The sequence below is a fragment of the Rattus norvegicus genome, chromosome 9, assembly GCF_021556685.1.
Source record: "Rattus norvegicus strain SHRSP/BbbUtx chromosome 9, alternate assembly SHRSP_T2T, whole genome shotgun sequence".
Lineage (NCBI taxonomy): Eukaryota > Metazoa > Chordata > Mammalia > Rodentia > Muridae > Rattus > Rattus norvegicus.
In genome coordinates, this window is record NC_141542.1 from 23,310,566 (window position 1) to 23,325,315 (window position 14,750).

Below are 14,750 nucleotides of genomic sequence, written 5' to 3' on the forward strand. Positions count from 1 at the left end.
CCAGAGTGCTTGTACCAGTTTGCAATCCCAGCAAGAATGGACAAGTGTATCTCTTTCTCCACGTCCTCCCCAGCCTCTGTTGTCACCTGAGTTTTTGATCTTAGCCATCCTGACTGGTGTGAGGTGGATTCTTAGGGTTGTTTTGATTTGCATTTCCCTGATGACTAAGGATGTTGAGCAGTTCTTTAGGTGCTTTTCAGCTATTCGATATTCCTCAGCTGAGAATGTTTTCTTTAGCTCCGTACCCCATTTATTAAAAGGGTTGTTTGGCTGTCTGTACTCTAACTTCTTGTGTTTTGTGTATACTTTTTTTGGATATTGGCCCTCCATCAGATGCAGCAATGGTAAAGATTCTTTCCCAATCTGTTGGTTACCTTTTTGTCTGAATGACACTGTCCTTTGCCTTACAGAAGCTTTTCAGTTTTATGAGGTTCCCCCATTTGTCGATTCTTGATCTTAAAGCATAAGCCATTGGTATTTTGTTTAGGAAATTTTCCTTAGTGCTCATGTCTTCGAGACTCTTCCCTACTTTTTTTCTATTAATTTTAGTGTATCTGGTTTGATGTGGAGGCCCTTGATCCACTTGGACTTAAGCTTTGTACAGGGTAATAAGAATGGGTCAACTTGCATGCTTCTACCTGTTGACCTCCAGTTGAACTATTTGTTAAAACTGCTATCTTTCTTCCATTGGATGTTTTAACTCCTTTGTCAAAGATCAAATGACCATAGGTGTGTGGGTTCTTTTCTGTGTCAATTATGTTCCACTGATCTGCCTCTCTGTATGCCAATACCATACAAACTATTGCTTTGTAATACTGCTTGAGGTCAGAGATGGTGATTCCCCCAGAAGTTCTTTTATTGTTGAGTATAGTTTTTGCTATCCTGGGTTTCATGTTATGCCAAATGACGGCAAATTGCACTTTATAAAGAATTGAGTAGGAATACTGATGGTGATGGCATTGAATCTGTAGATTGCTGTTTGCAAAATGGCCATTTTTTACCATATTCATCCTGCCAATCTATGAGCATGGGAGATCTTTCCATCTTCTGAGATCTTCTTCAATTTCTTCAGAGATTTGAAGTTCTTGTCATACAGATTTTTTACTTGCTTGGTTCAAGTAACAGCAAGTTATTTTATATTATTTGGGACTATTGTGAAGGATGTCATTTCCTTAATTTCTTTCTCAGCCTGTTTACCCTTTGAGTAGAGGAAGGCTACTGAATTGTTTGAGTTAATTTTATACTCGGCCAGTTTGCTGAAGTTGTTGATCAGGTTAAGTAGTTCTCTGGTGGAATTTTGGTGTTGCTTAAGTAGACTATCATATCATCTTCAAATATTACTATTTTGACTTCATCCCTTCTAATTTTTATCGCTTTGACCTACTTTCATTGTTTGATTGCTATGGCTAGGACCTTAAGTACCATATTGAAAAAGTAGGGAAAGAGTGGCATCCTTGTCTAGTCCCTGATTTTAGTGGGATTCCTTCAATTTTCTCAGTTTAGTTTGATGTTAGGTACAGGTTTGATGTATTTTGCATTTTCCTATATTTAGATATGGGCCTTGAATTCCTGATATTTCCAGGACTTTATTAATGAAAGGGTATTGAATTTTGTTAAATGATTTCTCAGCATCTAATGAAGTGATCATGTGTTTTTTTTTCCTTTGAGTTTGTTTATATGGTGAATTTCGTTGATGGATTTCTGTATATTAAACCATCCCTGCATCCTTGCCATGAATCCTATTTGATCATGATGGATGATTGTTTGGATGTGTTCTTGGATTCAGTTTGCAAGAATTTTATTGAGCATTTTTGCATCAATATTCATAAATCAAATAGGTCTGAATTACTCTATCTTTGTTGTATCTTTGTGTGGTTTAGGTATAAGAGTAATTGTGGCTTCATAGAAGGAATTTGGTAGTGCTCTCTCTGTTTCTATAACTGGTAAGCCTAAAACCCCCTGTTCCTGAAAGTAACAGAACTTACAGAAAATACATACTTTCTTATCATTCCTCCTCCCCGATGGTCAGTGATTTATTGAGCACCTACTACGATCCTAGCACTGTGCATCTAAGGGTGTAATGGTGAATAAAAAACTTAATAAAAAGCTTCATTAAGGAATAAAGAATAATGAAACATAATTTTGAAACTCAGAGTTAAATATAAGCAATACCACCATTTCTTTAACTGGTGATTTCTGAAAAACTCATCATTTTTTCCATGGGCTCCTACAGTAATGACACTAATCCTTGATTTTGTAAGACACAAATAGGCAACTCACACTTCATTCTTGGCTCTCAAAACTGTCAAAGGGAACAACACTGTTGCTGTCCATTGTGCTTCCCTATCAATCCTGCTATGGATGGTAATACATTCTAGTCTTTTCAATGTGTAAACAGGCCACCACTTGAGGGGAAAGGTTATTACAATTACCCAAACCGGTATATTCTCTAAAATTTTCACATAGCATTTTAGTGATATCACAATGCAAATTCACCACAAATATTTAACCAATGAAAACAGAAATATTGAATAGCTCTGCAAATAGGATCAATGATCATATACACTTGAAAACAACTATCATGGAAACAAATGATGTTATAGGAGAAAAGATACATCATTAAAAGGTACAGAAGCAGCAAAAAAGACACTACATTTCTTGGTTTGAAAGTTAGGTGATACACTTGATCTTTAAAGACAGGCAATGTACTTGATCTTTAAGCCCTTCAACTGTGCCCTCTCTACATAGAAACTGCAGGAAATGACAATCTTTTGTAAGATTTATTTATTTATATGTGAGACAATGCAGCTGTCTTCAGACACACCAGAAGAGGGCATCAGTACTCCTTACAGATGGTTGTGAGCCACCATGTGGTCGCGGGCATTTGAACTCAGGACCTCTGGAAGAACACTTGGTGCTCTTACCCACTGAGCCATCTCTCCAGCCCTCACAATGGCCTCTTACACAGCATCACAGTGGTCTAATTCACTAGATGGCTCCGGGGTGATAACAGAGAAACTTTCACAGTTCCTGAGCACTTCTAAGTTCAAACACCACCAGTGCCCACTCTGTGCTGTTGGCACATTCTGACCTGTCTCCTAAGGGTTGTCAGCCACAAAAGGGACGGGTTAGCACCAGACAGCATTCACTGCCCAGTCCTAAAAACCCCCTCGATTCTGAAAAAGCCACATTCCATGCTTGCTCCACATTTGAGGAAGCCAAATGGTTGATCTGGCTCAAGGCTCTACTTTTCTTAGCTCATCAACTTTCTTTTTACACTTCTTGTCACAAGAAGTATTTTTTTTATGCTGCAACTACACTGCAATGTTTGAAGGAAACCACCATCAACTCTGGGTGTCACCTCTAGAAATTTAAAATTCACAAAACAATTCTTGGCTTTCTAATCAGCACCATGGAAAATAAACAAAAACAAGCAAAACCATTCCAAAGGAACTTGCTGATCTGGAGGCCTGCTCATAGCAGGCAGGAAAGAATTAAATTATGCGGAACTGTAATCTCTCAGAGCTTTGGAGGCTAAAAAAGAGGAAATCTCTGTTTATGTTCCCTTTCTCCCAGTAATTGAAGGAGGGTATTTTACATCCTCCAAACACAATTTCTTGCAAGGGGCAACCAATTACAAAGTAGATCGGAAGAAACCTATTAAATAATACATATTCATTGCCTGAGGTTTTAAGGAAATATATTCCCACGATCCCCATCCTTTAACATACAATGGAAACATTACAGGGAGTGTGCCATCAGGCTAAGCTGCCTCTGAAAAGCCTGTCCTGCCCTGGCAGGTACAGGTCATTTAATTCTAAGTCAATCTGGAGAGAGGTGACAGCCCCAAGTTGCTCTGGGGATGTCAGAGCACAGCTCTCATGCACACTCCGATTACCTCTCCATTCTTTCCCAATGCCATGGGCTTTCCAATCCCTCCTTCAGCTCTCCATACATCCCTGAACCCTCCCTTCCCCTACCCAATGGGCTCACTTTGCATTGCCTCCTTCTGCCACTGCTTTCCCATGGCGGAGGGGGGGGGGGGCTGAACCAGTCCAAGTAGGGACGCGGGTCTCCTACCTACCCTGATGATGCTGCTCTTAAGGTGCAGCCCGCACTGCTTGCTGCTTGCTGTCCCTGGGGACCAGAGCGGAGGTCGGGCTAGGGGTCTGCGCAAGCGCCAGGCCTCGAGGTCCCCTGGCAGGATTGGCCTGGGCTTTGTCCCTGGACACTGTGAGGTTGCAGTCTCCATTGGAAACCCAGCCACTGTCTTAGCGCGTCCTCCCATGGCCAAGGTGACCCCCAACGCCATTACCGCCCCCTTCTCTGTCAGCTTCTTCTGCTTTTTCTTTTCTTTTCTTCTTTTCTCTTTTTGTTCGCGACGTGGAGCCTGCGAAGAGCTCGCCTCCAGCAAGGAGTACATCGTGCAGGCAGAATCACCTCTGGGCCCTGCTGGGGTCGGAGAGGGAGAGAGAGGAGTCTGCTTGGGCGGCGGAGCCCAGGCTGCTGGCACCCGCGGAAGGAAAACTCGCCCAGGAACATGCGCTGCTGCCGGCGCCAAATATAACGGGCGCGCCCCGCCCCCTCAGGCCCCGCGCTCACTGACCAGCTCCTCTTGCCCTGAGGCCCTGCTCGGGCCTGGTCGAGCAGCGGGGTGGGAAGGACACCTGTGCTCACTCCCTGGTGCAGGCAACTCAGGTAGGTGCAACACCGGGAAGCCTGTGGTGCAGAGCTCCGGGCTCCGCCCAGGTGTGTCAGTCCCCTCTCAGGGCTCTGCTGAGGCCCAGGGCAGCTTCTTCAGGCCTCCAGGCCCACCTTTACCAACCTGGGGCCATCACCTCCGGAGCTTCCAGGTGCCCCAGGCTGGAGGCTTGGGCATGGCAATTGTGGTTGCCACTCTCCTAGGCCAGCTCAGCAGGGCACAAGCCACCACCTGCTGTCTTCACCTGAAAGCATCTTGATGGAGCCAACAACCAGCAGGCGAGCCTCAGGGCACAGGGCCATGGTCTTGGGTCTGCACCTTGTTGCCAGCCCCTCACACATATGGCAGCATCACACATATGGCTCCTTCTACCAACCGCCACTAATTACCATTTGGACATTCCATCACAGTGTTCTCAAGAAGAAAGATGCAAACAAACACAAAAAGAATGAAATTTAAAATCTTTTTTATCAGGCTGGAGAGATGGCTTGGTGGTTAAGAGCGCTGCTTCTCCAGTGCTCCCAAGTTCAATTCCCAGCAACCACATGGTGACCCACAACTATCTGTAGTGGGATCCAATGCCCTCTTCTGTCTGAAGCTCTCTTCTGACATTCAGGCACACTCGCAAACAGAGTGGTCATGTACATGAATAAATAAATCTTTAAAAATGAAACCTTCTAATCAGTTAATGTATCTACATCTAGAAGCTAGAAAAGGGTCACAGCAATGTTAAAAATAATTCAGAATGGTAAAGGGATGTACGAGAGTCACAAAAATCACTGGGCAACATAGTGTATGCCTGGAATCCCAAAACTCACAAGGCTGAGGTAGGTGGATTGCCTTGAGTTCAATGCTAGACTAAAGTGTGAGACCTTATATTAGTTAACAAACTGGATATGCAACGAGGACCCTGCATTCTGCTGCCTACAGGAAACACACCTCAGAGACAAAGACAGACACTACCTCAGAATGAAAGGCTGGAAAACAACTTTCCAAGCAAATGGTCAGAAGAAGCAAGCTGGAGTAGCCACTCTAATATCAAATAAAATCAATTTCAACTAAAATTCATCAAAAAAGACAAGGAAGGACACTTCATATTCATCAAAGGAAAAATCCACCAAGATGAACTCTCAATCCTAAATTTCTATGCCCGAAATACAAGGGCACCTACATACGTAAAAGAAACCTTACTAAAGCTCAAAACACACATTGCACCTCACACAATAATAGTAGGAGACTTCAACACCCCACTCTCATCAATGGACAGATCATGGAAACAGAAATTAAACAGAGACGTAGACAGACTAAGAGAAGTCATGAGCCAAATGGACTTAACAGATATTTATAGAATATTCTATCCTAAAGCAAAAGGATATACCTTCTTCTCAGCTCCTCATGGTACTTTCTCCAAAATTGACCATATAATTGGTCAAAAAACGGGCCTCAACAGGTACAGAAAGTTAGAAATAATCCCATGCGTGCTATCAGACCACCACGGCCTAAAACTGGTCTTCAATAACAATAAGGGAAGAATGCCCACATATACGTGGAAATTGAACAATGCTCTACTCAATGATAACCTGATCAAGGAAGAAATGAAGAAAGAAATTAAAGACTTTTTAGAATTTAATGAAAATGAAGGTACAACATACCCAAACTTATGGGACACAATGAAAGCTGTGCTAAGAGGAAAACTCATAGCGCTGAGTGCCTGCAGAAAGAAACAGGAAAGAGCATATGTCAGCAGCTTGACAGCACACCTAAAAGCTCTAGAACAAAAAGAAGCAAATACACCCAGGAGGAGTAGAAGGCAGGAAATAATCAAACTCAGAGCTGAAATCAACCAAGTAGAAACAAAAAAGACCATAGAAAGAATCAACAGAACCAAAAGTTGGTTCTTTGTGAAAATCAACAAGATAGATAAACCCTTAGCCAGACTAACGAGAGGACACAGAGAGTGCGTCCAAATTAACAAAATCAGAAATGAAAAGGGAGACATAACTACAGATTCAGAGGAAATTCAAAAAATCATCAGATCTTACTATAAAAACCTATATTCAACAAAACTTGAAAATCTTCAGGAAATGGACAATTTCCTAGACAGATACCAGGTATCGAAGTTAAATCAGGAACAGATAAACCAGTTAAACAACCCCATAACTCCTAAGGAAATAGAAGCAGTCATTAAAGGTCTCCCAACCAAAAAGAGCCCAGGTCCAGACGGGTTTAGTGCAGAATTCTATCAGACCTTCATAGAAGACCTTATACCAATATTATCCAAACTATTCCACAAAATTGAAACAGATGGAGCCCTACCGAATTCCTTCTATGAAGCCACAATTACTCTTATACCTAAACCACACAAAGACCCAACAAAGAAAGAGAACTTCAGACCAATTTCCCTTATGAATATCGACGCAAAAATACTCAATAAAATTCTGGCAAACCGAATCCAAGAGCACATCAAAATCATCATGCACCATGATCAAGTAGGCTTCATCCCAGGCATGCAGGGATGGTTTAATATATGGAAAACCATCAACATGATCCATTATATAAACAAACTGAAAGAACAAAACCACATGATCATTTCATTAGATGCTGAGAAAGCATTTGACAAAATTAAACACCCCTTCATGATAAAAGTCCTGGAAAGAATAGGAATTCAAAGCCCATACCTAAACATAGTAAAAGCCATATACAGCAAACCAGTTGCTAACATTAAACTAAATGGAGAGAAACTTGAAGCAATCCACTAAAATCGGGGACTAGACAAGGCTGCCTACTCTCTCCCTACTTATTCAATATAGTTCTTGAAGTTCTAGCCAGAGCAATCAGACAACAAAGGGAGGTCAAGGGGATACAGAATGTAAAAGAAGAAGTCAAAATATCACTATTTGCAGATGATATGATAGTATATTTAAGTGAACCCAAAAGTTCCAACAGAGAACTACTAAAGCTGATAAACAACTTCAGCAAAGTGGCTGGGTATAAAATTAAGTCAAATAAATCAGTAGCCTTCCTCTACACAAAAGAGAAACAAGCCAAGAAAGAAATTAGGGAAACGACACCCTTCATAATGGACCCAAATAATATAAAGTACCTCGGTGTGACTTTAACCAAGCAAGTAAAAGATTTGTACAATAAGAACTTCAAGACTCTGAAGAAAGAAATTGAAGAAGTCCTCAGAAGATGGAAAGATCTCCCATGCTCATGGATTGGCAGGATTAATATAGTAAAAATGGCCATTTTACCAAAAGCGATCTACAGATTCAATGCAATCCCCATCAAAATACCAATCCAATTCTTCAAAGAGTAAGACAGAACAATTTGCAAATTCATCTGGAATAACAAAAAACCCAGGATAGCTAAAGCTATCCTCAACAATAAAAGGACTTCAGGGGGAATCACTATCCCTGAACTCAAGCAGTATTACAGAGCAATAGTGATAAAAACTGCATGGTATTGGTACAGAGACAGACAGACCAATGGAACAGAATTGAAGACCCAGAAATGAACCCACACACCTATGGGCACTTGATTTTTGACAAAGGAGCCAAAACCATCCAATGGAGAAAAGATAGCATTTTCAGCAAATGGTGCTGGTTCAACTGGAGGGCAACATGTAGAAGAATGCAGATCGATCCATCCTTATCACCCTGTACAAAGCTTAAGTCCCAGTGGATCAAGGACCTCCACATCAAACCAGATACACTCAAACTAATAGAAGAAAAACTAGGGCAGAATCTGGAACACATGGGCACGGGATAAATTTCCTGAACAAAACACCAATGGCTTATGCTCTAAAATCAAGAATCGACAAATGGGATCTCATAAAACTGCAAAGCTTCTGTAAGGCAAAGGACACTGTGGTTAGGACAAAATGGCAACCAACAGATTCGGAAAAGATCTTTACCAATCCTACAACAGATAGAGGGCTAATATCCAAAATATACAAAGAATTCAAGAAGTTAGACCGCAGGGAGACAAATAACCCTATTAAAAAATGAGGTTCAGAGCTAAACAAAGAATTCACAGCTGAGTAATGCCAAATGGCTGAGAAACACCTAAAGAAATGTTCAACATCTTTAGTCATAAGGGAAATGCAAATCAAAACAACCCTGAGATTTCACCTCACACCAATGAGAATGGCTAAGATCAAAAACTCAGGTGACAGCAGATGCTGGCAAGGATGCGGAGAAAGAGGAACACTCCTCCATTGTTGGTGGGATTGCAGACTGGTCCAACCATTCTGGAAATCAGTCTGGAGGTTCCTCAGAAAATTGGACATTGAACTGCCTGAGGATCCAGCTATACCTCTCTTGGGCATATACCCAAAAGATGCCCCAACATATAAAAAAGACACGTGCTCCACTATGTTCATTGCAGCCTTATTTATAATAGCCAGAAGCTGGAAAGAACCCAGATGCCCTTCAACAGAGGAATGGATACAGAAAACGTGGTACATCTACACAATGGAATATTACTCAGCTATCAAAAACAATGACTTTATGAAATTCGTAGGCAAATGGTCGGAACTGGAAAATATCATCCTGAGTGAGGTAAGCCAATCACAGAAAAACACACATGGTATGCGCTCATTGATAATTGGCTGTTAGCCCAAATGCTTGAATTACCCTAGATGCCTAGAACAAATGAAACTCAAGACAGATGATCAAAATGTGAATGCTTCACTCCTTCTTTAAAAGGGGAACAAGAATACCCTTGGCAGGGAATAGAGAGGCAAAGATTAAAACAGACACAGAAGGAACACCCATTCAGAGCCTGCCCCACATGTGGCCCATACATATACAGCCATCCAATTAGACAAGATGGATGAAGCAAAGAAGTGCAGGCCGACAGGAGCCGGATGGAGATCGCTCCTGACAGACAAAGCCAGAATACAGCAAACACAGAGGCGAATGCCAGCAGCAAACCACTGAACTGAGAACGGGACCCCCGTTGAAGGAATCAGAGAAAGAACTGGAAGAGCTTGAAGGGGCTGGAGACCCCATATGAACAACAATGCAAACCATTCAGAGCTTAGAGGGACTAAGCCACTACCCAAAGACTATACATGGACTGACCCTGGACTCTGACCTCATAGGTAGCAATGAATATACTAGTAAGAGCACCAGTGGAAGGGGAAGCCCTGGGTCCTGCTAAGACTGAACCCCCAGTGAACGTGATTGTTGGGGGGATGGCGGCAATGGGGGGAGGATGGGGAGGGCAACACCCATAAAGAAGGGGAGGGAGGAGGGGGATGTTTGCCCGGAAATCGGGAAACAGAATAACACTCGAAATGTATATAAGAAATACTCAATTTAATTTAAAAAAAAAAGAAATAGCCATTGTAAAGAATTTACAAAAAGCAAAGCAGTGGAGCAGAGTGGATGCTGTGTGTTAAATCCCTCTGCTGTCCATCTCTGGGACCAAGTATGCATCAGATCAGTGACGGGAATGGGGTGCTGAGAGCCTGGAGCAAAGGGATGCTGGCTGCATGGCCACATTTGAACTGCACTAAAGCAGGACTAAATGCTAAGAAAAAAAGCCATATGCAAAACATGTAAATTTTAATGTCCTCCAGAAAGGCAAAACCACAATAATTTTACTGTTTGTCAAGCTGCTTGTGTCACCAAACTTCTAATATTGGTAAGGATGTGAAAAACTCTTCTGATGCAAACCAGTTGCCAAGAAGAAGAGCAACCACTGTCCTGACCAAGGTGACCTGGATGCTGTCAAATAGGCCGAGGCAGCCTGCAGACCATCAAAGTATGTTTAACACACAGATATCTGTCATTTCAAAAGGGGGAAAATGAAGCCTGACTTTTCCCCCACTTTATGCAAAACCAAGAATACTCCAGCATTGAGGCTTACAAATAAAAATATACCAAGAAATTTCATAGAATATACATTTCTCTTGTGTGTGCTACTGAGTGTGTGTGTGTTTGGTTTGTTTTGTGTGAGTGTATGTGTGAGTGTGTCTATGTGTGTGTGCTTGTGTGTTTGAGTGTGTGTGTATGTGTGTGAATGTATGTGTGAGGGTGTGTGAGTGTGTGTTTTTTGTGTGTGTGTGTTTGAGTTTGTGTGTATGTGTGTGAGTGTATGTGTGAGTGTGAGTGAGTGTGTGTGTTTTGTGTATGTTTTGTGTGTGTTTTGTGTGTGTGAGTGTGTTTTTGTGTGTGTGTGTTTTGTGTGTGTGTGTTTGTGTGTGTCTGTGTGTCTGTGTGCACTAATGCTTCAATTATCTGCTATGGTGAACACTGTCCCCAACTCAATTATGGAGGTTAGTATTAAGCTGTGAGTTGTATGTCGAGAGTGGTCACAAAGAATAATTAGGAGTCCTCTTCTGTTAAGTTGTCTGAGAATTCCAAATGCTGCATGCTGTGAGTGGGTCTCACATCTCAGCACACTAATTCTATTAAGTACAATTCCCATGTGTTTTTCTTAAACAATTTTCTATGAAAACCTTTAATAATTTTTTTCTCCCATTCATTATTAGGGGGCACAAGGGTCTTTGGGGGTTTTGTTTTCCTTGCTTATTTTAGGTCCACAGGATTTTCTGTAGCCTTTGAGGAAGTCATAGTTAGGACACTGGATCTGTATACTTTAGGGAATTAACCAGTTCACTGAGCACATTTCTTCTTTGTTTGGTTTCTGTTTTTCTTGTGAGATCTCACTGTGGGAGCAGAGGAAGCCCTGAGGAAGTGCAGCCCTAAATAGATGTGTGCTTTAAACATGATATGACCATGCCATGGACCCAAAGCCATCTATCCACGGGGAAAAGGCAAAGGCCCCCATGCCCTTGAGGCTCAGAGACATGACAACGCCTTCTCAGGATGGCATTGATAATGTGTGCAGAAAAAGTCTACTCTACCTTTCTCTGTGGCCCCATCTGGATATTTACAGCCTGAAGACTGCTCCCTGCAGAGACTGCTCCTACTGAGATTAGGATTAAATCTGCCCCTTGTCAGTTACATATGCATAGTCCTCCCCTCTTGTTTATCTGCATGTAATGCCCACCTCCTTGCTTCCCTGTGCAACAGCCCTGCTTCCTGGCCAGCTCTATATAATAAACATGCTGAACTTCTGGGATGCTGCATTTTCTCCAGCCCACGGACCCAGCCTTCCCCATGTATGTGTGTCCAATGTCATTCTTCATTTCCTCCTCACCCCTTGTCAGGCCCAAGTCCCTGGAGCCACACAAAGGACTTGGCAATCTCAGTCTGCTCCACTTTGAAGGAAGTGCTTTCTACACTGAAATCTAAAGCACACAGTGGGTTCAGCTCCCTCTCAAGTGTCTTTGGTGAGGGTTAGGGTGGGTGTGAGACCAGTTACATTATGACTATTGCAGAAGAGTAAAGGATTCACAGTTTGCTTTTAGTGAAGGTAAGCTCCCCAAGAGGCTATCATTGCCAACATTTTCCCAAGTCACCTTCTAGGAGGTCAACTGACTCCTAGGTGAGTCTTTGGTTACACTGCTTCAGTTTTCTGTGGCTACACTGTCCAAATGGCACCCACTGGTCTCACATGGCTATTTGAGATGAACTGAACTTAGAACTAAAATCTGCCTCTTTAGTCACAGCAGGCAAACCAGGAGGCAAACAGCCAGCCAGAATCCATAGCCAGAAACACAGCAGATATAGAATATTTCTATCATCTAGAAATTTCTCCTGGACAACAGTGTTCTAGGTTCTTGGTGTCTGGTTTTTCCTTCAGGGAGAATTATTTGCCGTACTAATATTCAACGGTTTATTTTTAAAGCAACTTTACCAAACTATGGCTTACTCACCCCCAAATTAATCCAGTTTAAGTCTACAATGTAATGGTTCCCCATAAATCTACCCGAGTTCATCGCTAGACCACGGAACAAAAGATCGAGAGTGTTTGCAGTTATGTAAAATGGTATGCAACAGTATTGACCACTGCATAATTATACTGCACTACTTTTGAATTCTTCAAAATTCAGGCCTTTTATTGATAGTTGTACAAAAATACATTATCCTAGAGTTGAGAAAATATTATACAGAATTTCATCTGGACTTTATATTTCAATGAGACTTTAATATTTTGCATCTTTTGCTAGTATCGTTAGAGTCTATATAAGAGTTTTATTTTGTGGAGTTGTTTTTTTTTTTTTTTTTTTTTTTTTGCCAATCTGGTCATTATTTGATGCCATTTCAATGTTCTCAGGATTTTGATGAAAATAATACCACAATGATAAAGTGATACTCATTTTCTTGAGCCATTTACATATGTATATACATACATATGGGAAGTTATGTATACATATTTCTATGCTATACTGTGTAGAATACAATTCTATTATATGTCAACATATACAGTTTGCTCAATATGATTTCTGTGAATGGTATCAGTCATGGGGAAATATTAAGAGCCTGAATAAACATGGACAATATTTGCAGAATGCACATAAAATTGAAGATGGTATATAAGCAAAATTGTGAAGTATATCACTTACAGCTTTCATATCGAATGCAATTTAATATTTTTAATAGATTAAAAAAATTTAAATCATCTTTACCCAGTTTCATGTTTTTTTTTCACTATGTGTCTCCTGGATGATTTGAATTATATATGCTGCTCAAGATCCTTTTAACAACAGAAACCTAAATGTGTTTCTGATATTTCTATTCACTTGATCACTGTTCAATAATTGTACCAAGTTGATAGCTGTAATTTTTTATCACTTTAAGAATGTAAATTTCATGTGTATGTATACTTTTGATCCTAACTCTTTGGAGGCATAGGCCGGTGGGTCTCTTTTTTGAGGTCTACCTGGTCTACATAGGAAAACCCTGTCTTAAAAAATTAATCAATAAATAAGCAAATAAATAAAAAGAATTTAAAACACTTGAAATTAATATGAACACAACCACATCTTTAATAACAATTGATTTTTTATTGCAGATAATTCATATAATCAATTTAAAAATGTTATATAGTATCATATGGGAACTCAATTTCATCGTAAAATAAACCTGCTCTTCTCATTTCATTGGTAGCTCTTAGTTAACATTTTCATACACATATATAATTTATTCTGATTATTCTCTCCCCCACATCTTCTCATCCCCTCCCCTATGACTTAAACTTATACAGTCTTCTAAATTTAGGCTTTCCAAATTTAGGATTTCTCTTTTATTTATTATACATTCCTTTACTTTTCCATCTACAGTTTATGATATCTTAATAAGAAACCCATTCTGTCATTAGGATTATCTCAGTGCTTGGTAGGAGACATTGACATTCTTCAGTAGCTTGTCATCAGTGCAGGAAATGACATCGAGGTCTCTCTCTGTTTCTGTCTCTCTCTGGCGCTGGCTCTCTGTCTCTGTCACCCTCTCCGTCTTTCTCTGTCCTTCTGTCTCTCTGTCTCTCTGTCTCTCTGTCTCTGTCTCTCTGTCTCTCTCTCCATCCCCTCCCCAATTGTTTTGTTTTCTAATACAAGGTCTCACACTTTAGTCTAGCCTTGAACTCAAGGCAATCCACCTACCTCAGCCTTGTGAGTTTTGGGATTCCAGGCACACAACCATCTTGCCCAGTGAATTTTGTGACTCTCGTACATCCCTTTACCATTTCTGAATTATTTTTAATATTGCTGTGACCCTTTTCTAGCTTCTAGATGTAGATACATTAGCTGATTAGAAGGTTTTATTTTTAAAGATTTATTTATTTATGTACATGAGCACTCTGTTTGCGAGTGTGCCTGCATGTCAGAAGAGAGCTTCAGACAGAAGAGGGCATTGGATCCCACTACAGATAGTTGTCGGTCACCATGTAGTTGCTGGGAATTGAACTTGGGAGCACTGGAGAAGCAGCGCTCTTAACCACCAAGCCATCTCTCCAGCCTGATAAAAAAGATTCTAAATTTCATTCTTTTCGTGTTTGTTTGCATCTTTCTTCTTGAGAACACTGTAATGGAATGTCCAAATGGTGATTAGTGGCGGTTGGTAGAAGGAGCCATATGTGTGATGCTGCCATATGTGTGAGGGGCTGGCAACAAGGTGCAGACCCAAGACCATGG